The sequence below is a fragment of the Vombatus ursinus genome, unplaced genomic scaffold (genome assembly GCF_900497805.2).
Source record: "Vombatus ursinus unplaced genomic scaffold, bare-nosed wombat genome assembly UNPS02004080.1, whole genome shotgun sequence".
Taxonomy (NCBI): Eukaryota; Metazoa; Chordata; class Mammalia; order Diprotodontia; family Vombatidae; genus Vombatus; species Vombatus ursinus.
Genome location: NW_020943858.1, coordinates 577,989 through 600,538, shown reverse-complemented (window position 1 = coordinate 600,538; position 22,550 = coordinate 577,989). Strand labels below are relative to the sequence as shown.

Genomic DNA, 22,550 nt, shown 5'->3' with positions numbered 1-22,550 from the left:
AAATAGGGGTGCTCCTGGTGGGGTAGAGATTTCCAGGGAATTTCCTGATGGTTATCATTCTGAGGAATGAGACCTGAAAAATACAGCACTTAGTAGATCTAGATAATTGGAAAAATATCAGTTGCTCATGGGTAGGCCGAGCTAATATAATAAAAATGACAATTCTTCCTAAATTAATTTACTTATTTAGTGCCATAACAAACTAACAAAACTTATCTTACTGAGCTAGAAAAAATCATAACAAAATTCATCTGGAAGAACAAAAGGTCCAGAATATCAAGGGAATTAATGAAAAGAAATGCTAGGGAAGGTGGCTTAGCCATACTAGATCTTAAATTGCATTATAAAGCAGCAATCATCAAAACTACTTGGTACTGGCTAAGAAACAGAGTGATGGATCAGTGGAACAGGTCAGGTATGCAAGACACAGTAGTCAATGACTATAGTAATCTACTGTTTAATAAACCCAAAGACCTCAGCTTCTAGGATAAGAAATCACTATTTGACAAAAACTGCTGGGAAAACTGGAAAAGAGTATGGCAGAAACTGGGCATAGACCAACATCTTACATTGTATACCAAGATAAAGTCAAAATGGGTACATGATTTAGATACAAAGGCTGATACTATAAGCAAACTGGGAGAGCAAGGAATAGTTTACCTGTCAGATTTATGGAGAACAGAAGAATTTATGACCAAACAGGAGATAGAGAACATTATGAAATGCAAAATGGATAATTTTGATTACATTAAATTGAACGGTTTTTGTATAAACAAAACCAATGCAACCAAGATTAGAAGGGAAGCAGAAAATTGGGAAAGAATTTTTACAACCAGCGTCTCTGATAAAGGCTTCATATCTAAAATATATAGAGAACTGAATCAAATTTATAAGAATACAAGTAATTCCTCAATTGATAAATGGTCAAAGGATATGAACAGGCAGTTTTCACATGAAGAAATTAAAGCTATCTGTAGTCATATGAAAAAATGCTCTAAATTACCACTGATTAGAGAAATGCAAATCAAAACAACTCTTAGATACCACATCACACCTATCAGATTAGATAACATGTCAAAACAGGAGAATGATAAATGTTGGAGAAAATGTGGGAAAATTAGAACACTAATGCATTGTTGGTGGAGTTGTGAAATGATCCAACCATTTTGGAGAGTAATTTGGAACTATGTCCGAAGGGCTATAAAAATGTGCATACCCTTTGACCCAGCAATACCATTTCTAGCTCTGTATCCCAAAGAGATCATAAAAATGGGAAAAGGACCCACATGTACAAAAAATATCTATAGCAGCTCTTTTTGTTTTGGCAAAGAATTGGAAATTGAGAGGATGCCCATCAATTGGGAAACGGCTGAACAAGTTGTGGTATATGAATGTAATCGAATACTACTGTGCTATAAGAAAGGATGAGCAGGCAGACTTCAGAAATCCTGGAAAGACTTATATGGACTGATACTGAGTGAAGCGAACAGAACCAGGAGAACATTGTACACAGTAACAGCTACAATATGTGATGACTGACTTGGTAGACTTAGCCTTTCTCAGCAATGCAAGGATCTAAGACAACTCCAAAAGACTCATGAAGGAAAATGCTGTCCACATCCAGAAAAAGAACTATGGAGTTTGAAAACAGATCAAAGCATACTATTTGCTCTCTCTTTTTTGTTTTTTGTTTCTTCTTTCTTGTGGTTCCTCCCATTTGTTCTAATTCTTCTTTACATCATGATCAATGTGAAAATATGCTTAATATAAATGTATAAGTAGAGCTTATATCAGATTGCATGCCGACTTGGTGAGGGAGGAGGAGGAGGTGAAGAAAATTTAAAACTCAAAAGCTTATGGAAGTGGATGCTGAAAACTAAAAATAAATAAATTATTTTTTTTTTAAAGTTAAAAAAAAATACAGCACTTAGCCTGAGTCTAGATAGGATGGGAACTCTGTGCCCTACTTCTCCCTTTCCCTGGAGATGTAGTATCATGTTTGAAAAAAAAAAGGAAAATAAAAATCACACCTAATTTTGACACAATTGGATAGTTATATTTTCATGTTGTTTCTTGGAAGTAATGTCAGAGTCGCACCTGTCTAAACTCTTTTCCATTGGCTGTTAGGGTTCTTCTAGTCCAGTTATGAGTCCTCAATATCAATAAACTCCTGCTTGGGTGGGTACCCTGCACAGGGGTCATCACTCCTCTTGCTACAGGCAAAATACTTGGCCTGATGCCTGTAAATGGTCTTCTCTGTGACCCAGTCCATTCACAGGCACTCATCTGGTGAAGATATATAACATGGGATAATGGGGCATTGAGAAATCTGATCTGGTTCTTTTTCTGCATAGTACTCAGGGTATCCCAGAGCTCCATGAAGTCACAGAGAGTAACAGACATTTTGTGTTTCCTTCTGACTTTCTGCAATTAGATATTTTCATTTCCCTGCAGTGCCCAATGAGACTCTACATACTGCTGAGGATGGAGTAGTAAAAATAAACTGATAGCCTTATCAGGTCCTTTAAATATCTTTCTCTGTTTGATCCTTTTGATGGGATTTCCATAAATATCATGTCCAGAGTCCACTTCTTTCCCACTGACAGCTTTGGCTCTGATCACTACATCTGCATTGCAAAATACCTGTTGGGGATGCACAGGGGAGCAGCTACAGGTTTCTATGAAGCCATCTAGCTTCCAGAGGAGACTTCTCCCAAAGGCGTTCATGTCTGGGAATCCTGGGGAAAGTGGGGCGTTGTTAGAGGGAGCTGGCCAGGAGGCCTTTTGCCTTGATCTGCTGCTGCTGCTGCTGCTGCTGCTCCTACCCAACTTCTAAATGGAAACTAAGCAAGAGGTCTAGGAGGACCTCTGATCTCCCTGAAGATAGAATGAAGGTGGGGAGCAGACAAGGGCAGCAGCCCCTTTGATTCATCCAATTCAGAGCAATACCTCTTACTCTCCACCCTTGACTGCAGTGAATGGCTTTAGGGAAGTGATTTTATAGGTCACACTGATAAAGTTAGCATTGTTCTGTTTGATGCATCAAAAATTGTACCCTACACTTTATGTCATTGTTTAATCTTTACTGTGGAATTTTGCTTCTCGTTCTTGAACTCTGTAAACTGTCATTAGAAAACAGCTTGAGTTAGAGGGACTTCAAAAAGCATACCAGAGCGGGGTGGAGCCAAGATGGCAGAGTAAAAGCAGTGACTTGCTTGAGTTCTCCCCCAAACTCCACACACCTATAAAAAATGGCTCTAAACAAATTCTAAAGCAGCAGAACCCACAAAAAGACAGAGCGAAACAAATTTCCAGCCAAAGACAGCTTGGATGGTTGATCGGAAAGGTATATCGCGCTGGGCTGGGAGAGAAGCACAGTGCAGCGTGGGCACGCAGACCACAGTGACCCTGGAGCAGGCCTCAGAGGACTGAATCGTGGGCAGCTGTGACAGTTTCCAGACTTCTCAACCCACAAACACCAAAGACAACTTAGAAGGTCAGTGGGAAAAGTCTGTGACTTTGGTGAGAGAGAAGCTAGGTCTCAGTCACAAATCCCGAGCTTGGGCCCCAGCTGCCTCCTGAGCTTCCAGCCCACAGACTGAGGGGTAATCCAGTGGCTGATCAGAGGGGGATTGCAGGGATCTCTTTGTCTGTGCTGAGGCAGGATTCTCTTGCTTTGCCTGTGCTTGGATCTGGGTCATAGTTCTGAGGGGTGGTCCTGCGGCAAGGAGGAGCCCTAGCATGGTAGAGCTCATAGTAGCTGTGGAGAGGAAACCCTCCTCACAGTTCCAAGACAGAAAAGAGCACTCATAGACCAGAGCACAGGCCAGGAAAGGAGTAAACACCTTGCCCTTGATCATACCACCTTGGAAGAACTGAAAACTTACAGGTCCCTAGAAGTATCTCTGAAAACAGCTGCACAAAACCCCTGAAGCTTGGGACAGTACATTCTCCACACTGGAAACAGACCCCTACCTTAACAAAGAGTCTATAACTCAAGTAATTGGCCGAGATCATGAGCAAGCAGCGCAAAAAGAGTCAGACTATATTATCTTACTTTGGTGACAAAGAAGATCAAAACACACAACCAGAAGAAGACAACAAAGCGAAAGCTCCTACATCCAAAGCCTCCAAGAAAAATATGAATCACTCCAGGCCTTGGAAGAGCTCAAAAGGGATTTTGAGAAGCAAGTAAGAGAAGTAAAGGAAAAACTGAGAGTGATGCTAAAGGAGAACCAAAAAAAATTGAAGAAAATAACACCTTAAAAAATAGCCTAACCCAAATGGCAAAAGAGGTCCAAAAAGCCAATGAGGAGAAGAATGCCCTAAAAAGCAAAATTGACGAAATGGAAAAGGAATTCCAAAAGCTTACTGAAGAAAATACTTCCTTAAAAATTAGAATGGAGAAATTGGAAGGTAGAGACAATTTGAGAAATCAAGGCACTGTAACACTAATCAAAAGGAATGAAAAAATAGAAGAGAATGTGAAATACCTCATTGGAAAAACAACTGAACTGGAAAACAGATCCAGGAGAGAGAACTTAAAAATTATTGGACTATCTGAAAGCCATGATCAAAAAAAGAGCCTAGAAATAATCTTTCAAGAAATGATCAAGGAAAACTGCCCTGATATTTCAGAACCAGAGGGCAAAATAGAAATTGAAAGAATCCACCAATCACCTCCTAAAAGAGATCACCAAAGGAAAACTCCTAGGAATATTGTAGCCAAATTCCAGAATCCCCAGGTCAAGGAGAAAATATTACAAGCAGCCAGAAGGAAACAATTCAAGTATTGTGGAAACACAATCAGGATAACACAAGATTTAGCAGCTTCTACATTAAGGGTCCAGAGAGCATGGAGTATGATATTCCAGAGGGCAAAGGAGATAGGACTACAACCTAGAATCACCTACCCAGCAAAACTGAGTATAATCCTTCAGGGTAAAAAATGGTCATTCAATGAAATAGAGGACTTTCAAGCATTCCTGTGGAAAAGACCAGAGCTGAATAGAAAATTTGACCTTCAAATACAAGACTCAAGTGAAACTTGGAAGAGGTAAACAAGAAAGAGAAATAATAAGAGACTTATTAAGGTTGAACTGTTTGCATGCCTGCAGGGAAAGATATTTGTAACTCATGAGTCCTTTGTCAGTATTAGGGTAGTGGGAGGGAAAAAAAAATTAAATGTATGTATAGATAGATAGAGGGCACAGGGTGAGTGGAAGATGAAGGAGTGATATCTGGAAAATAAAATTAAGGGGTGAGAGAGGATTATACTGGGAGAAGGAGAAAGGGAGAAGTAGAGGGAGGTAAAATATCTCACATGAAACAGACAAGAAAAGGCTTTTACAGTGGAGGGGAAATGGGGGAAGGTGAGAGGGAATGAGTGAATCTTATTCTCATAGGATTTGCCTTAAGGAAGGAATAACACACACAATGGGGTATGGAAATCTATCTTACCCTACAGGAACCTAAGGGGAGAAGGGGACAAGAGAGCAGGGGGTCGATAGAGGGGAGGGCAGATTGGGGGAGGGCATAATCAAAAGCAAACACTTCTGAGGAAGGACAGGGTCAAAAAAGATAATAGAATAAATGGGGGCAGGATAGGTTGAAGGGAAATATACTTAGTTTTTCACAACAGGACTACTATGGAAGTGTTTTGCATGACTACACATCTATAACCTGTATCGAGATGCTTGCCTTTTCAATGAGGATGGGTGGGGAGGGAAGAAAGGAGAAAATTTTTAACCCAAAGTTTTAAAAACACATGTTAAAAAGAAGGAAAAAAATAGAGAAGGGAGAACCTTTTCTACAGCTCTTAAAGCCTGCTGAGGAGACAGTTCTTTCTTGTTCTGTCACCAGTCATCTTTGACACAGCTCTTCAGTCACAGGGACTAATGGATCAGTGCATCGCTGCCAAAGCACAAAAGTCCTTCAGCAATGATGCAGAGCCCATGGTCCATCCCCACAGAGCCAGAATGCATGCCCAGCTCTGTGCCAGGTGTTGCTACAGCAGTGTCTCCATAAGCATATGCAAACTCTATAAATTTAATTTGATGAGCAGCAGTAAGCAGAACCAGGAAAGCAATAGATTTAATGACTACAACAAGGTACATGGGAAGAACAAAAAACTGAAACTGAGTACTGTGTAGTTATAGTGACTAAATTTCAACCTGGAGAAGAGTTGAGAAAATGCACATCCCTCCCTTTATTTCAGAGGTGGGGGTATACAGTTATGAGATAGCACGTACCCTGTTAGATCCAATCAATGTCTTGGCTGGTTTAATTAAACTGTTGTTTTTCTTTTTCCCTTAAAAAAATAAAAGCAGACCATATCATCTTTTCCTCTCTAAGCCGAAATACAAGGATGTATTTATTTATTCATTACTTTTAGTTAGCATCTTTCATTCCTTTATGCAGTCATTTATGCATTTCTTTATTTATAGTAAATAGCAAATAAACCCATTTAACCAAGCCAATAACAAGCAGAAATTGGAGAAGTAAGACAGGGTATAATATACCAGACAATTCAGAGTGAATGGGAGGGGGAAGAAAAGGGGGGAGGGGGGCAGAGAGAGAGAGAGAGAGACCCCTCATCTCACTCAAGGGAAAACTGCATTAAGACTCTAGTCACAAGTTGGAACTCAGGCACATGTTAAGGCCTTTCTCATCCTCCAGGGGCCTCTCTTACATCCAGAAGGACAAACAATCTCTTCTCCTAAGCCCTCCCTGACTCTGCCCTTCACTAAAGCATGGAGCATGGAGCAGTCATTCTTTCTGCCAATGAGGAGACTCTTATGCATATGAACCAGGATTGAACCCCAGGTTCAATATTCCTTCCCTGATGCATGAATTTAGATAATTAATAAGTTTGTCTCTGACAGACCTGCATCCAATGTGCCAAGTACGGAGTTTCTCTTCCACCCACAAGATCTAGGTGAAAGCCCCATGGTCATATTTACTACCCTGTGTTAAGATCTCTCAAAGATCTCTAGTTGACTTTACTAAATATATGCCTTGTGATGGTGTATTGATAGCTCATAGGATGAATCATAGATAATAGGATCATAAATTTAAATCTACATGGGAACTTGGAGGTCATCTTCTCCAGGCCCCTCATTTTTCAGATAAGGAAACAGAATTCCAGAGAGGCTAAGTGATTCCCTTAGAATCTCTTGTGTAGAAAATTGTAAAGCTGTGATTTGAACCCAGGTCCTTAACCCCAATTCCAATGTTCTTTCCACTATACTCTGGCTTCATGAGTATTGTTTCTGCCTTCTTCTCTATCATCTCTTTCAAATCACCATTTTTTTTTCCTTCTTCAAAGCTCATTGTTTTCATTTCCTTTACCCACACATACTCCTCAACCCTTGAGAATCACCTTTCCTGCCTTATCACTTAATTGAACTGCTCAAGATGAAGTTATAGATGATCTCTTAATTGCCAAATGGCATGATCTTTTCTCAGTTCTCCTTTTGGACCTCTATGACCTATTTGACACTACTGACCCCTCCCTCTTCCCTCTTCCCTAAATGTTCTCTCCTCTCTGAGTTTGGGTGACACAACTCTTTTCTGGTTTTCCTGGCTGACTACTCCTTCTCATTCTTTTCTGGTTCATCATCTGTATTAGGTTCCCTAACTGTAGGTGTTCACTAAGGTTCTGTCCTGAACGTTCTTCTCTTGTCTCTACATTCTCTGTTATGGTGACCTTATCAGCTATCACGAGTTTAATTATAATGTCCATGAAAATGGTTCCTCCAGCCACAGTCTCTCTACGAGCACCAGTCTCACATCATCAACTGCTTCTTGGACTTTTCAACATGTCTTGTCCAAGAGTCATCATAAAAGTGATGCACCCAAAACAGACCTTTCCCCCCAAAGCCAACCCTCTTCCTCATTTCTATAAACAGCACCAGGTTCTCTCAACATTATCCTCAATTCCTCTTACCATATATATACAGTCACTTGCCAAATCTTACCATATTTCCCTCCACAGAGTTGCCTTCTCTCCACTACACAGTTGAAAAGTGATTTTCCTTAAGTGAAGATCTGACCATGTTGCTCATCTACTAAATAAACTCCAATGGCTACCTGTTGTCTCCAGGATAGATTCCTCTCTTTAGTTTTTAAAGCCATTCACAATATGTCTCCAATCTATCCTTATAGCCGCAGTGGCCATTGTTTCACTTCCCATCCTTTGTGATACAGTTTAACTGGCCTTCTCTCTCTTCCCCACTGAGGACACTCTATCTCCCATCTCCATGCATTGTACAGGCACACCCCCAATTCCTGGAATGTTTCCCCACTCCTCTACCTCATAAAATCCTTCTCCTCCTTAAAGACATAGCTCAGGGCCAGCTAGGTGGCGCTGCAGTGGACAGAGCACCGGCCCTGGAGTCAGGAGGACCTAAGTTCAAATCCAGACTCAGGCACTTGATACCTACTAGCTGTGTGACCCGGGGCAAGTCACTTAACCCCATTGCCTGGCAAAAAAAAAAACAAAAACAAAAACAAAACAAAACAAACAAAAAAAGACATAGTTCAAACACTATCCTCTGCATGAGGCCTTTCCTGCTTTCCCTAGCTCCTATGTCCTTTCTTCATAAGGTTATTTTGTATCTGGTTTGAATGTGTCAGAATGTATCTACATGTATCATCACCCCTCTATTCAAATGTATGTATTTTGAAAAGGGCTGTGCATGGAAAGAGACAGAGGTGAAAAAGAGCAATTAGGAATACGAAATTGGTCTAGAAATAAAGGATAGAGCCTCAACATGCCAATCAGCAAAATTTGTCATTTATTCTAGAAGCCTGGGAAGCTAGTGAAGCTTGCTGAGCAAGGGGCAGTCAGGATTAGAAACTGGGCTTTAAGATTATTGAGAAATGAATGGAGGACGGACTGAAGAGGAAAGGGATACCAACAATCAAAGCAGTAGGGCCTGAACCAGCATGGGAGCTATGTGAGCGGAAAGAATGGCATGGACAGGGATGATCACTATGAGGGTAGGGGAAAGGGAAGGATTGAAGATGATGCCAACGTCACAAACCTGGCTGACTAAGGAATTGTTGAGATCCTGTTATTGGGAAATTGTTGAGAGATGTTTTAAAAGAAGGACAAGAACAAAAATCAGATTAGAAAAGTGAGTAATAGAGTAGTGAAGAAGGAGAAGCAACAAGAAATGACTGCCCAACTTCCTTAAAGATTTGCCTACTCTTGTTTTCTACAGTTAATTTTTGTCCTTCCTTTTCCAAGCTATTGACTCTCTCTTGTTACCTCTCATTTCTTTTCCCCATTTTTCTTCTTCCTTTCTTATTTGACTTTTAAAATCCTTCTTGAGCTCTTCCAAGAAGGCTTTTTGGGCTTCAGACCAGTTCATATTCCCTTTCGAGGTTCCAGATGTGGGTTTGTTGACAATGTTGTCCTCCTCAGAATTTCTACCTTGATCTTCACTATTGCCATAATAAGAATCTACAGTACATTTCTTTTTGCTCATGGCCTTTGCTTATTTCCTGGCTTTTAAAGAGATTGAGCTCTCCTGCTGGGGATCAGGGGGCACTGACCCAAGCTTCTTGTGCTGGGAGGCCAGAGCCTGGTCACTGACTTTGTGTGCTGGGGCCTCCAATGCTGGCAGTTGGAGGCTGTAGGGTTCTGGCAGCTTACCTGGTGTTGGGCTGGAATCAGCAACACTGGAACTCTAGGGGAAGGATTGGGTAGTCTAGCCCTTGGAGGTTGCCTGCTCACTCGGGCGTTTCTTTCCTTTTGCTTTCTTCAGCTCCTTTCAGATGGATGTTTTGCTGCTGCAGGATGTTTCTCTGCCTGGGGCTTGCTTTCCCCCTTGGAGTTGTGCTTTCCAGAGTTTTGCTGAGGTACTAGGAGACTTGACTGCTGTAGAACACTGAGGCACATGGTGATTTTTCCGAGCGGGTTTCCACTGGTTCCCCTGCCTGTGTTTGCCTGCTCCACCACCTGGGGTTCAGGATCTCCCCTTGGTATGCTGAGGTGGGGCTTTCCACTAGCTTGCTAGGATGCCTCCTGTTCTGTACTGCTTCCCTTCCCCCAGTGCAAGAGGGGCCTTTCCCATTAATTCTTCAAGCTACCTGGGCTACCTGACTGCTGCACCCTGTCTTTCTGCTGGTTCAGCTGTTCCAGGGTTTGTCTTGGGGTGATATTTTCTGAGCTTTCAGAGGTTAATAAGGGAGGGTGAGAGTGACTACCTTTTTACTCTGCCATCTTGGTTCCTGGAAGCGAAACTCCAGATCTGCCTACTCTTGATACCCATTTTAAATACGTAAATGCAACAACAATATACCTTTTGCATGATTTCTCAAAAAAATAAACTGTTCCTACGAGAAGAAAAATAAATAAAGTATGTTGGCAAAAATACAGCAAAAAAATCAGGCACTGAATAGACAGGTTTAAGACAAAGAACTATGTTAAGCTTTAGGAGAATATTCCTAAAGAATCCTTGGGGTATAGACCTGAAACTGTGCCATTCTGGACAAAGTGAGGAGCGATAACCCACATGGACTTAAACCACCAAGCATCCAATGGGTAGGACACAAAAGTGCATCCTCCACATCAAAAGCAATCAGTGCATAATCAGTAGACATGGATTGTTACATGATTAAATTGTTTCATACGTGATTTGAAAACAGGAGGGGAAAAATCCATCTCCATGAGAAAAATCAAGACTTTCTTTTGAAATTCAATTCAATAAGTTTGGGTATATGATTTAAAATGTCAGGAAAACAGGCTGAGGAAAAGCTGGCAGAAGATATCAGAGGAGAGGGAGCTTTGCACATTCCAGTTTGCTCATTCATGTGTTGGGTTACTACTCTGCCAGGCATAACAACTTCTATAAATGACTGAAACTTCCTGCCTTCTAGTGATGATTTGGTAATGAGTCCAAATGCACTTGGATGTGATAGAACATCTAAACATTACTCTAAGTGTTAAATGTTATCATCTGCTCCACAAATTATTACATTAAATAACATCTGGTAGAACCAATGAATAACTTACATTTCAGCTGTAAGATGATGAGCTATCTGGGGGCCTGGGGAGGGGAAGATTACATGTCAATTTCACACACATGTGTTGTATAGAACTGGTTGGTTGGTTGTTGTCCTTCATTCTCAAAGAGGGCCAAAATGACATTGCTATGCTAGAGTCAAGTTACAGTGGGTCTGACTGTGGCTGATCAGACCAGTAAGAGCTCAGAATTCTCTAGTACGAGTCAGACACAAATAGTCCACGTGAACATTTGGGGTGGATTCTCTAAATTTGATCATCCTGTGTTTCCTTTGAGATGCTTCAATTCTGTTTTGCTCATGGAGCACAGCACCTTCTCTGATGTGGGCACGCCATGCTGAGCGGTCCTGTGCCAGTGTCAATTCCAAAGTTCTTAAGAGAGACCTTGAGAACGTCCTTGTATCGCTTCTACTGACCACCATGTGAACACTTGCCCTACATGAGTTCTCCATAAAATAGTCTTTTTGGCAAGTGTACATTTGGCATTGAAACAATGTGGCCAGCCCATCAAAGTTGTACTCTCTGAAGCAGAGTGTGAATGCTTGGCAGTTTAGTTGAAGCAAGGAGCTCAGTGTCTGGTATCTTATCCTGCCAGGTGATCTTCAGAATCTCCCTAAGACAATTCAAATATAAGCATTTCAGTTTCCTGGCATGGTGCTGGTATTACTGCCCAGGTTTCACAGGCATACAACAATGAGGTCAGCACAATGGTCTGTAGACCTTCAGTTTGGTAGTTAGTCTAACACCTCAGCGGTGTCCGACTCTTTGTGATCTTTTTTGGAGTTTTCTTGGCAAAGATACTGGAGTGGTCTGCCATTTCCTTCTCCAGCTCATTTTACAGATGAGAAAGTAAGGCAAACAGAGTTAAGTGACTTGCCCGGAGTTGCACAGCTAGTAAGTGGCTGAGGCCAGAAGATGAGTTTTCCTGACTTTAGGCCCAGCACTCTATCCACTGTACCACTCTGCTGCCCTCATAGAATAATTAGATCTGCACAAATGGAACTCAAGGCTGGCAATACTATAAAAGAATTGAATGAGTCAGGGGTGCTTGGAAAGGGAGGAAAAGAGAGGCCCAAAAAGCAACAAAACAATTAGGAGGTTTTGTAATAATTGTCAGGTGATAAAAATGGTACATGGTCAAGTTGAATAGTAGAGGAAGTGTTGTAAGAGATACTGTGCAAGTAAAACTGAGGAGACCGTAACTGGATATAAAAGTTGAAAGCAGAAGAATTCAAAATTTTAAAATGATGGGAAGCCTAGATAACTAGTGGTTAAACTAATCAGTTAACATAACTAGTAAACTAGTCAACAGAGAAAGTAAAGTTGGACATAGGAACAGGTTTGGGGGAAAGACACTAAGCCCATTCTCTGGTGGGAGGAACCACACCCCCAGGATGGCAGCATCTAGGACATGACTCTGGCCACCATATGCATGTTCTCTTCTTCGAGAATTGGTGTTGCTGGTGACAGCCCTAGTTCCTTCAACTAATCCTTATATTGCATGGTCTTAAGTCACTTTCAAATGAGACTCTTTCACAAAGAAGATGGTAGAGATAAAAATCTACCAATAGGAGATAATTTCTCAGTTTTGCTTTGATAAAGAATGATAGAAGTGAACATATTTTATGATATATTCAATGGAATGAAATGAAAATTTAATTTGTTTTTTTCATCTTGCTTCAAGTTCCAGAGATAGCTGGTGGTGGGTACTGAAGTCCTAGAAATAAGACATATTGGTTCCCTGTGTTTCCTCCTCTATGTTAAAAGTATACAATCCAATGTGCCACCATCACTCCAACCCTGTCTTGATAGAGTAGTTAGCAATTCTAAAGCAGAGGTTCTTAAACTGGGGTCCATGGATAGATTTTGGGGGTGGGGAGGCCTGTGAACTTGGGTGGGAAAATATGCTATCTTTATCTTCAATGACTTCTAACTGAAATTTAACATTTGTTTCAATTATTGAAAAACATCATTCTGAGAAATTGTCTATAGACTTCACTAGGCTGCCAAAGGGCTCCATCACAAACACAAACACACACACACACACAGTCTGACACACACACATTAAGAACACACACATTTCTACACAAACTAATGGTTTTTTGGTTTCACTGTGTTGTTTTATGTTGTTTTTGGTAAAAACAGAGTTTGCCATTTTGGCAGAAGACTCTTCTTTCATGTTAGCAGCCCACTGTCAATTCTAAACAAGGGCTCCAGGCCAACAATGGAGCACAGCTGCAATTCACTTGGACAAACTGGTCCCCATCTGGGAAGGTTGGCTGCCTAGTGACACTGGCCAGTCCCAAAACCTATTTAAGACAAAAACAAAAACAAAAAACAACTCTGTCCCTTTTGAACGCCAGGAGGACAGATGGTAAAGCCCACACAGTAATGAGGAAAATTAAGCTGAAGTTGATGAAGAACATTCTGTTTCTAGGATCATATAGCAACCAGGAAAATACACTGTATGTATAGCTGGTGTCTACCACATACAGAATTTTCTTTTTACTACTAAATCTCACTAATGTATTTGACACATTTAATTAATGTTTACATACTCCTCCATGTTAGGTCAGCATAGTGATTCACAATGTGTACTAAATATTAGCACGAAGAACTAGGACAACATATTCAATCATTCTCCCCTCCCTGGTCTTTGGATGGAACCACTCCTGAACAGTATAATAACAATAATAATAATAATAAAGAGAAGAAGTGACATTTTTAGGAACCTAATGCATTTATCTATTATAATAATAATTCCTAGGTGATCTTCCTATAGTCTTTGAGATATAAAAATCTGTAGGTCTCAATAGATATAACACAGTAGGTACTAAGTTCCACCATTGCCAGCTAGTGGAGTTTCCTCATGTATAGATCTGAACGTGTCCATTCACTGGCCCCAAACTGTCAAATAGGTCTCTGATGCCAATTGAACAATGTACTTTTGCATCCTTATCTTACACCATTCTCCTTCATGTACTCTGGGCTTCTGAGTGTTCCACAATGATCTCTCCAGCTTTTCTCCTTCCATGCTTGCTAAAAACTCATGACGTTTCCCATGCTTGAAATGTCTTTAATCTCCACCGTTGACATCTACACATCATTCAAGACTAGTTCAAATTTCTCTTCCTGACCCTCCATCACAGACCTTTCAAAAAAATTTGACTATTGTTTATATACTTACCTTATTTTTATTTTTATTATCATTGCTTGTGATGTGTCCTATCTTTCTTACTAGATCATAAGCTTCATACAAGTGAGTATGTGCATATATACACACACACAGAGGTCTGGGAAGTACATGTATTAATAATTATATATTAATGTATTACATGTATTAATATTCTGGTTCTGTTTCTGGGGCAGCTAGGTGGTGCAGTGGCTAGAACGCAGGTTCTGCAAGTATAACCTATATCAAATTACTATCTCAGGGAGGGAAGAGGTGAGGGAAGGAGAGAAAATTTGAAATTCAAAAAAAATTTTTAATCAATGTAAAAAAATTGTCTTTACATGTAATTGGAGAAAAATAAAATATTATTTAAAAATAAAATGTGTATAACCATGTTAAAAAAATGCAGGTTCTGGAGTCTAAAAAATCTGAGTTTAAATCTAGCTGTGTGACCCTGAGCAAGTCACTTAACCCTGTTTGCCTCAGTTTCCTCATCTGTAAAATAAGCTGGAGAAGAAAATGGCAAACCACTCCAGTATCTTTGCTAAGAAAACCTCAAAGAGTCAGACATGACTCAAAGGACTGAACAGCAATAATCTATTTCATTAGAGTTTGCATAGAGTCTAGACTCTGGCCTAAGAGAATTTAGTCCTGAATTCATTTAGTCAATTCCCTTGTGTTATTGATTTGATATCATATATTCTAATTACTACTATTATCACTATTACTACTACTACTAACGCTACTGCTAATGCTAATGCTAACAACAACAACACCAATAATAATAATAATAGCTAACATTTATATAGAGTACTTTAAGGGTTTCAGATCATTTTTCATATATTGTCTCATTTGATTCTAACAACAGCCTTCTAAGGTAAGTGCTATTATGATCTTCATTTTACAGATGAGGAAACTGTGGCTGAGAAGGTAAATCCTGAGCCCAGGTTCACATTTGTGGCAGGATTTGAATGCAGGTCGTCCTGACTCTAAGGCCATCATTCTATCTGTTGGTGCTGATATGTTCCTGCAGATCAGTTCCAGAAATCTTCTTGGGGAGAAAATTCTCTATTGGCTCTTCCTATGGTTGTGGAAAGGGGAACAAATTCTCCCTCTCAGGTAAAGGTTCACAGGGTTTCTCTCAAAGATACTGCAATAACCCTGCCTTTGCTAAGCAGCGTGTGTGTGTGTGTGAGTAGCACAGCATATCGTATAGCCATCAAAGGTGCCCAGCCCCTCATCTCAGCTCTACTGCATTCCCTCCAATCTGGCTCTTTCTGGCTGCTTCAAACACCTCTGCATCCTGCCTATTTTATGCCACCAAGATTTCCTGTTTCTTTGGCTGACTATTGCTTAGTAATCTGACCTCACCTTCTTCCACCCTTCTGAGACAGTTTGTCTGTTCCAGGGCTGGTTTCTCCTAACAACCTTACTTTGACTGACCAGAAACGTGGACGTAGATGATTCACTGCCTACACCAGGAATTTAGTAAAAGATAAGTTACAAAAGGAACACTCAAATAAACAACATTTTAGCACAATGTGGCAAAACAAAAGATACTATTTTTTAAAGTAGCAACAAGTAAAGCCTTGTAAATAAGCTCTTTATAAGTCCTTCCAGAAAAGATAGCATTTAGCAAAATCTAAGAAAAGGCAATTCAGGGAGCATTTCACAAAAACAGAACTATATGTTTTCAACACTCCAGTCGGGGCCCTCAAAGTCAAAATCCTTTTTCCCATGGACATCTGGTTTAGAGCGCAATACAGACATGCTGGGAATGCTCCATTTCTGTATGAAGTTGCTTTTTGTACTTTAAAGCTTGATGCCATTATGACTTAAAACCACATGAAATGCTTTAAATTAAGATTTGTTTGATTGTCTATTTCTATTAGGGTGACCATAATAACAATTTCCATTTCCAAACAAATGCTTTGCTGAGTGCTGTAATCCAGAGCCCATGAATGGGGTCTGATAGTGATTAATTTCTGTCGCTAAATTCTTTATTTTCAATAACTAATTTAAGATAGATGCCATTTTCTTTTAATAATGAAAGGATATAAGCTTGTAGGGTACTTTTTTAGGTAACTGATATAATATCTTCATATTAATGATTGTAAATTATGTCCCCCTTTCACAAATCTGTCATCCACAAAGGCTTCTAGGAGTACTCACATGCAGACAACTGCTGTGCAGTGGGGCATAAGATGTATCCTCTCCAAAACAACAAAAAGTCCCTCAAAAATAATATAACTCTCTAAAATCTTCTAGGGATGAAAGAGATCACCTCCAGTCCCTCCCATCATGTTTGCCCAAGTTGGTTGTTGTCCTTCCTTTTTGAAGAGGACCAAAATGGCATCACTATGTTAGAGTCAAGTTACAGTGGGTCCGACTGTGGCTGATCAGACCAATACGAGCTCAGAGTTCTCTACTATAGGTTGGGCACAAATAGTCCATGTGAACATTTGGGGTGGATTCTCTAAATTTGCTCATCTCATGTTTCTTTTAAGCGACTTCAATTCTGCTTTGCTCATAGAGCACAGCCCCTTCTCTGATGCAGGCACTCCATGCTGGGTGGTCCTGTGACACTGTCTCCCATGTCACACAATCAATTCCAAAGTTTTTAAGAGAGACTTTGAAAGGGTCCTTTGTATCATGTATTCTGACCACCATGTGAACACTTGCATTGTGTGAGTTGTCCATAAAATAGATTTTTTGGAAAGCATATGTTTCGCATTCAAACAACGTGGCCAGCCCATCAGACTTGCACTCCCTACAGAAGAGTGTGAATGCTTGGCAGTTTAGTTCAAGCAAGGACCTCAGTGTCTGGTATCTTATCCTGCCAGGTGATCTTCAGAATCTCCCTAAGACAATTCAAACGGAAGAAAACCTGATTATGGGAGTCAGAAGTGTTTGCCTATTTTATGATTCTCTGACTCATTATAACTAATTTACATTCCATTTTATTCTACAGGGATATGAAAATACCTCACCTGTGTTCTCTTAGGCCTAGGCTAGATATAATTCTACCCCAGTGGAGGAAAACTAGAGGACCAAAATAATTCCAAAACACCAACTAGATAAATTTTTTCCTACTATCTTTGCCTTTAAATTTTATTTAACAGTGACTCCTCCATATTAGGGAGCTAAATGGCCAAAGAAAGCACTAGAATTACATCCTGGTCATCCAGATAGTTTCATGTAAAACTCTGAGAGGACGATATGTCTTCTAAACATCAACCACTATGAAAACAAAACAAAACAAAAACCCAAAACCATATCAGGAGTTTTCTTAGATTAGGGAATTCAACATAAATGGATTGAAGATCACAGTGAAATGTATCTACCAGACAGTTACAGGATCCATAAGAAGTATTAAAATATTCATTTGTTTTTTTATTTTAATATATTTTATTTTTTCCCCAATTGCATGTTAAAACAATTTTAACATTTGTTTTTGTTTTTTTTTAAGTTTTAGATTCCAAACTCTGTCCCTCCCTCCCCTACCCTCTCCCTGAGATGGTAAGCAATCACATATAGGTTACACATGTGCAATTATGTAAAACATTTCCATATTAGTCATTTTGTACAAGAAGACTCAAATAAAAGAAAAAGAATGAAAGAAAGTGAAAAATTTCATGCTTCAGTCTATATTCAATCAATATCAGTTCTTTGAAAAGGTTTTTAAAGCAACCTGTGAATGCTTACATACAATGTTTATGAAGTCTGATTTGTGTATCTTGTATAATACGAACATGCAAACAGCTTAAACATGGGGTTTCGTTGGTTTTTATAAAGAATTCCCGTAGGAGGAAATCCCACTTACCAAGTAGATCAGGACCTTCCCTGCAAGGTCGGGGGAAGGAGAGGAGGGCAGGGAAGCCACCGAGATGTTGTGATTTGTCTAGAATCACAAAGCCAATGTGTGTCACAGGCAGGACTTGTACCAGAGTGTTCTACCAGATTGCTCTCTAGCTGCTATGCCATGCCTTCTCTTATACTGAAATCTACAGAGATACATCCATATGTGTCCCAGAAGCAGTGTTGCCTAGAGGACGGAGCACTGTCCTTTGAAATCAGGAACATCTGGCTTCAAGTCTGTTCTAGGAAAAATACTAGCTCTGTGGCCATGGTTAAGGCACATAACCTCTCTATGCCCTTATACAACTCCAAAATTGTAAATTAAAGGCAAGTTGCTGATCTTCATGAGTGGAAAAGATTTCCATGAATGGTAGTGGTGAGGAGGGAGGGTTTCCCTACCCTGAAGAAATTACATTTGGGGAAAAAAATTATATACACATATATGTACTTCAATATTTCAAAATTATAATAGGTTCATGATCTCACTTATGTCGTTACTTCCTTTACTAGTACAGATAGCAATCCTTCCATGTCTCTTATCCTGTGCAACTATTTTCAATGTATATCATCCTAAAGTATATTCCCAACAACCCAAAGGCCTTCCTTTTGGTCTTTTCACATTAAAATATGCTCCAGTACAGTACTCAGCTGTCCATTTATTACCTCTCATTCTTGTTATATAAACATTACCAAGTGACCTCCTTTTCCAAATACATACACATGAATATACACACACACACACATACACACACACACACACACACACACACACACAATATACACAGGGCAGCCTAGGTGGCACAGTGAATAGAGAGGCAGACCTGGAGTCAGGAAGATGAGTCTTCCCAAGTTCAAAACTGGCCTCAGACACTCACTACCTGGGTGATTCTAGGCAAGTCCTTTCACCCTGTTTGCCTCAGTTTCCTCATCTGTAAAATGAGTTGGGGAAGGAAATGGGAAACCACTCTACCAAGAAAATCCCAAAATGGGATCACAAAGAGTTGGACACAACTGAAATAACTGAACAATACATACATATGTATATATGTATACCTATATTCATATTGTATATATACACATACACGTCTATGTACATATATATACAAAGGTAATATAATATGTAATGTATATATACATATATTCATGTATATGTATACTGTATATAAAAATTAAGATGAGTTCATCTTTCTATAAGATATGATTATAAAGAGAGGCAATGTAGTATAGAAACTAGAGCTGGGCTTGAAATTAGGAAGTTCTGGGTCTAAGTTAGGCCTCGATAGAGGCTGGCTGTGTGTGCGGTGCTAGCTAAGTCACTTAGTCTGTCAGCATCCCCAGCCACTCTCTGGGGCATTATGTTTCAGAACTGTGGCTGATACACATTGGTGGTGAGTGCAGGCTTCCCTAGCAGGAGTTCCATTCCCCCTCGAAATCACAGCATGGTCCAAAAAAATAATTATAAAGTAACAAAACTGATTTTCTTGTGTGATTTGTTGTAGGGAAAGGAGAATGATCTGAACTAAGGTGCACAGAAATGTTTTTCTATGTGCAACAGGAATCATTGTTAAGTCAGCAGTTGTTATGTTGACATTAATGTTGATGCTAAACAACTCCAGAAAGAAGACCCGTGGCATGTTAAGAGAAGTCATGTCAAGAGTTAGCATTTCTGATCTATCCAAAGAGGTTGTAGTAAGATAAGGATGTAGTCTATGGATAGTCCACAAAGCAGTCACCCTGTGACTTGAGGGTTGTTGAAAACAGTGAAATGGCCAAATGGAGATATGGTTCATTCATCTGGACAAGCTTAATGATCAGTTGGCAAAATGAGAAAGAAAAAAAAAAAAGAAAGAATGAGCTTCACTCTCAATTAAGAAGACTTGACTATGAGCAAAAGTAGGAGATGAATGTGCCACACCTTTCAAGAGAGGAACAGAAATAGGGAATATAATGCCTATTTGGATCTTTTAGAGGAAATAGGACAAATTAGTAGCTATTGATGGATCATGGAGTTTTCAGTACAATATGGGAACAAAGCCTCCAGGTCTGCAGTGGGAAATGCCAACAGCCCAATACCTAAGAAAGCGCCTAGATCAGCACTACCAGTGATGAATGACATTGTGGCATGTAAAATCTATCCCAGAAGGGCAGTTGGTCAAATAGTCTGATTTTTTAGGAATCCTGAAGCACTTGAGGGACTCTATGTGATACAAAAGGAGTTAACTAGGCCATAGCAATTCTTCTCAGCTTCCTCACCATCCCACGCAATGAGAAGATCATAGCTTTAGAGATGGGGAGGGATCAAAGCCAGCTTGTCCAACAGATGAGGACACCAAGGTTGAGGAAGGTGAAGCTACTTGTCCAAGGTCACGCTGGTTGTGTCAAAGATGGAATTTGAACTGATGTCTCCTGATTCCAGGAGTCAAATATTTTATCATTTGAATATATCCCTTTCCAAAATCGAAGGCTACCTCTCTTTCTTTTGTGATGAATGAATTGGAGAGTTGTGAATTATAATAGTTCACATTTGATAGTGTTTAAACTATTTTTTGATACTAAGGAAGGAAAGAAGAATACATTTATTAAGTATCTACTATGTGCAAGGCACTGTGCCAAGTGCTTTGCAAATATCTCATTTGAACCTTACAACAACCTTGGGAAGTAGGTACTATTTTTATGCCCACCTTACAGCAATGAGCAGACAGGGTTGAGTAACTTGCCCAGGATCGTACAGCTAATAAGTGCCTGAGGCAAGATCATTAATTTAACCAACTTTGAAGTAGGAGGGAAGAAGCATCTTGGTATAGTGGATAGGAAGTTTAGACTAAAGCCAGCAGGACCTAGGTCCAAGGATTGTCTTTGGCTCATACTAGCTGTGTGATCTTGAGTAAAGTACTTACCTTCTGGGGCAGCTAGGTAGCACAGTGTATAGAGCACCAGCCCTGAAGTCAGGAGGACCTGAGTTCAAACCTAGCCTCAGACTAAACACTTGACACTTACTAGCTATGTGACCCTGGACAAGTCATTTAACCCCAATTGCCTAAAAAAAAAAGGTACTTAACTTCTAAATGCACTATGACAACTTTCTAAAACTCCTTTGCAGAAAAGGCACTGACTTGGATTGGCAGAAAGAGTTTCCTTACCAAAGAGTTCCCTATACCAAGGAAACCACAGATCCTATCTCTAGGCCTTAAAGATTTATAAAACATTTACTGGAGTATTATTATTCTGATTTTACAGATGAGAAGATTGAGACTTGCCAAGGGTCTTGTTCAGTCCTGTCCCCCTCTCATCCAGCTTTTACCTGTGGCTCCAAAGTTGAGCTAGATACATGTTTTTTCTGGAGTGACCACAGTGAAGGCAAGTGCCATGAAGCTGGTGTAGGTTTTGCAATCAAAACTAATCTAGTCAAGAAGCTTGTATGCTTACCAAAAGGAGTAAATGACAGGCTCGTGACAATGAGATTGCCACCATCATCAGTGCCTATGCTCCCACCATGACAAACCTTGATGAGGTCAAAGAAAAATGTTATGAAGACCTGGAGACCCTCATCATCAATATGCCAAAAGATGACAAGCTTACAATTCTGGGGGACTTTAACACCAGAGTAGGCTCAGACTATCAGACATGGCAGGAAGTCCTTGGGAGGAATGGAGCCAGAAACAGCAAGGGCGATGGTCATTTACTACTAAAGACTTGTGCATCTCATGACCTTCTTATCACTAATACTGTCTTCTGTTTACCTAAACTGAATAAAATTTCATGGATGTGCCCTCTAGCAAACATTGGGAGGAACTTTCACCTGTATTTCCAAGAGTCTGTGGCATGTGCAACAGCCACACACCAGTAAACCATTTCAGCAGAAGGGGCTAAAATAGGAGCCTTAAACTCGTCAGTGAGTTAGCGGGGTGTCCACCCTAAGCACGTGGAAACTTGCCCCACTGAATAGGCAGATATGAACAATTTATTGTAACAGACAATGAAGGAAGTGGAAGCAGGCACTGTGGAGGGCTTAGAACTTCGTTACAAATCAAAGACAAGAAGATCATCCACTGCATTCTGAGCCACTGCCAATCATCTTGATTTTTATCTTGCCACTGAACTTTGATGATTCTGTTTGGGTTTGTTTGTTTTTTAGGCAATTAGGTTAAGTGACTTGCTCAGGGTCACATAGTAAGTGCCTGAGGGCACATTTGAACTCAAGTCCTCCTTACTCCAGAACCACTGCTCTATGCACTGCAGCACCACCTAGCTGCCCCAACACTGGTGATTCTAAAAGAAAGAGTGAGGCTGACTACTTCATGAAACTCTCTCTCATTTAAATCCAATTTATGCACAGGTTAAAAGACATCACCCATCCTATTTTACCATTTTTACCAGGCACCACAGGACATGAAGAGTTGGACACAACTGAAAAACAACTGAAAAAACAAGGCCCACATTCCTCCCTTCCAAACTTCCTTATTACTGTTGAAAGTACCACCATTTCCC

General features: G+C 40.1%; 1 pseudogene; it reads right to left on the bottom strand.

Annotated features, from left to right (window-relative positions):
- Positions 1-2,143: 2,143 nt before the first annotated feature.
- LOC114053345 overlaps positions 2,144-22,550 on the bottom strand; it is a 51,948-nt pseudogene continuing 31,541 nt past the window's right edge.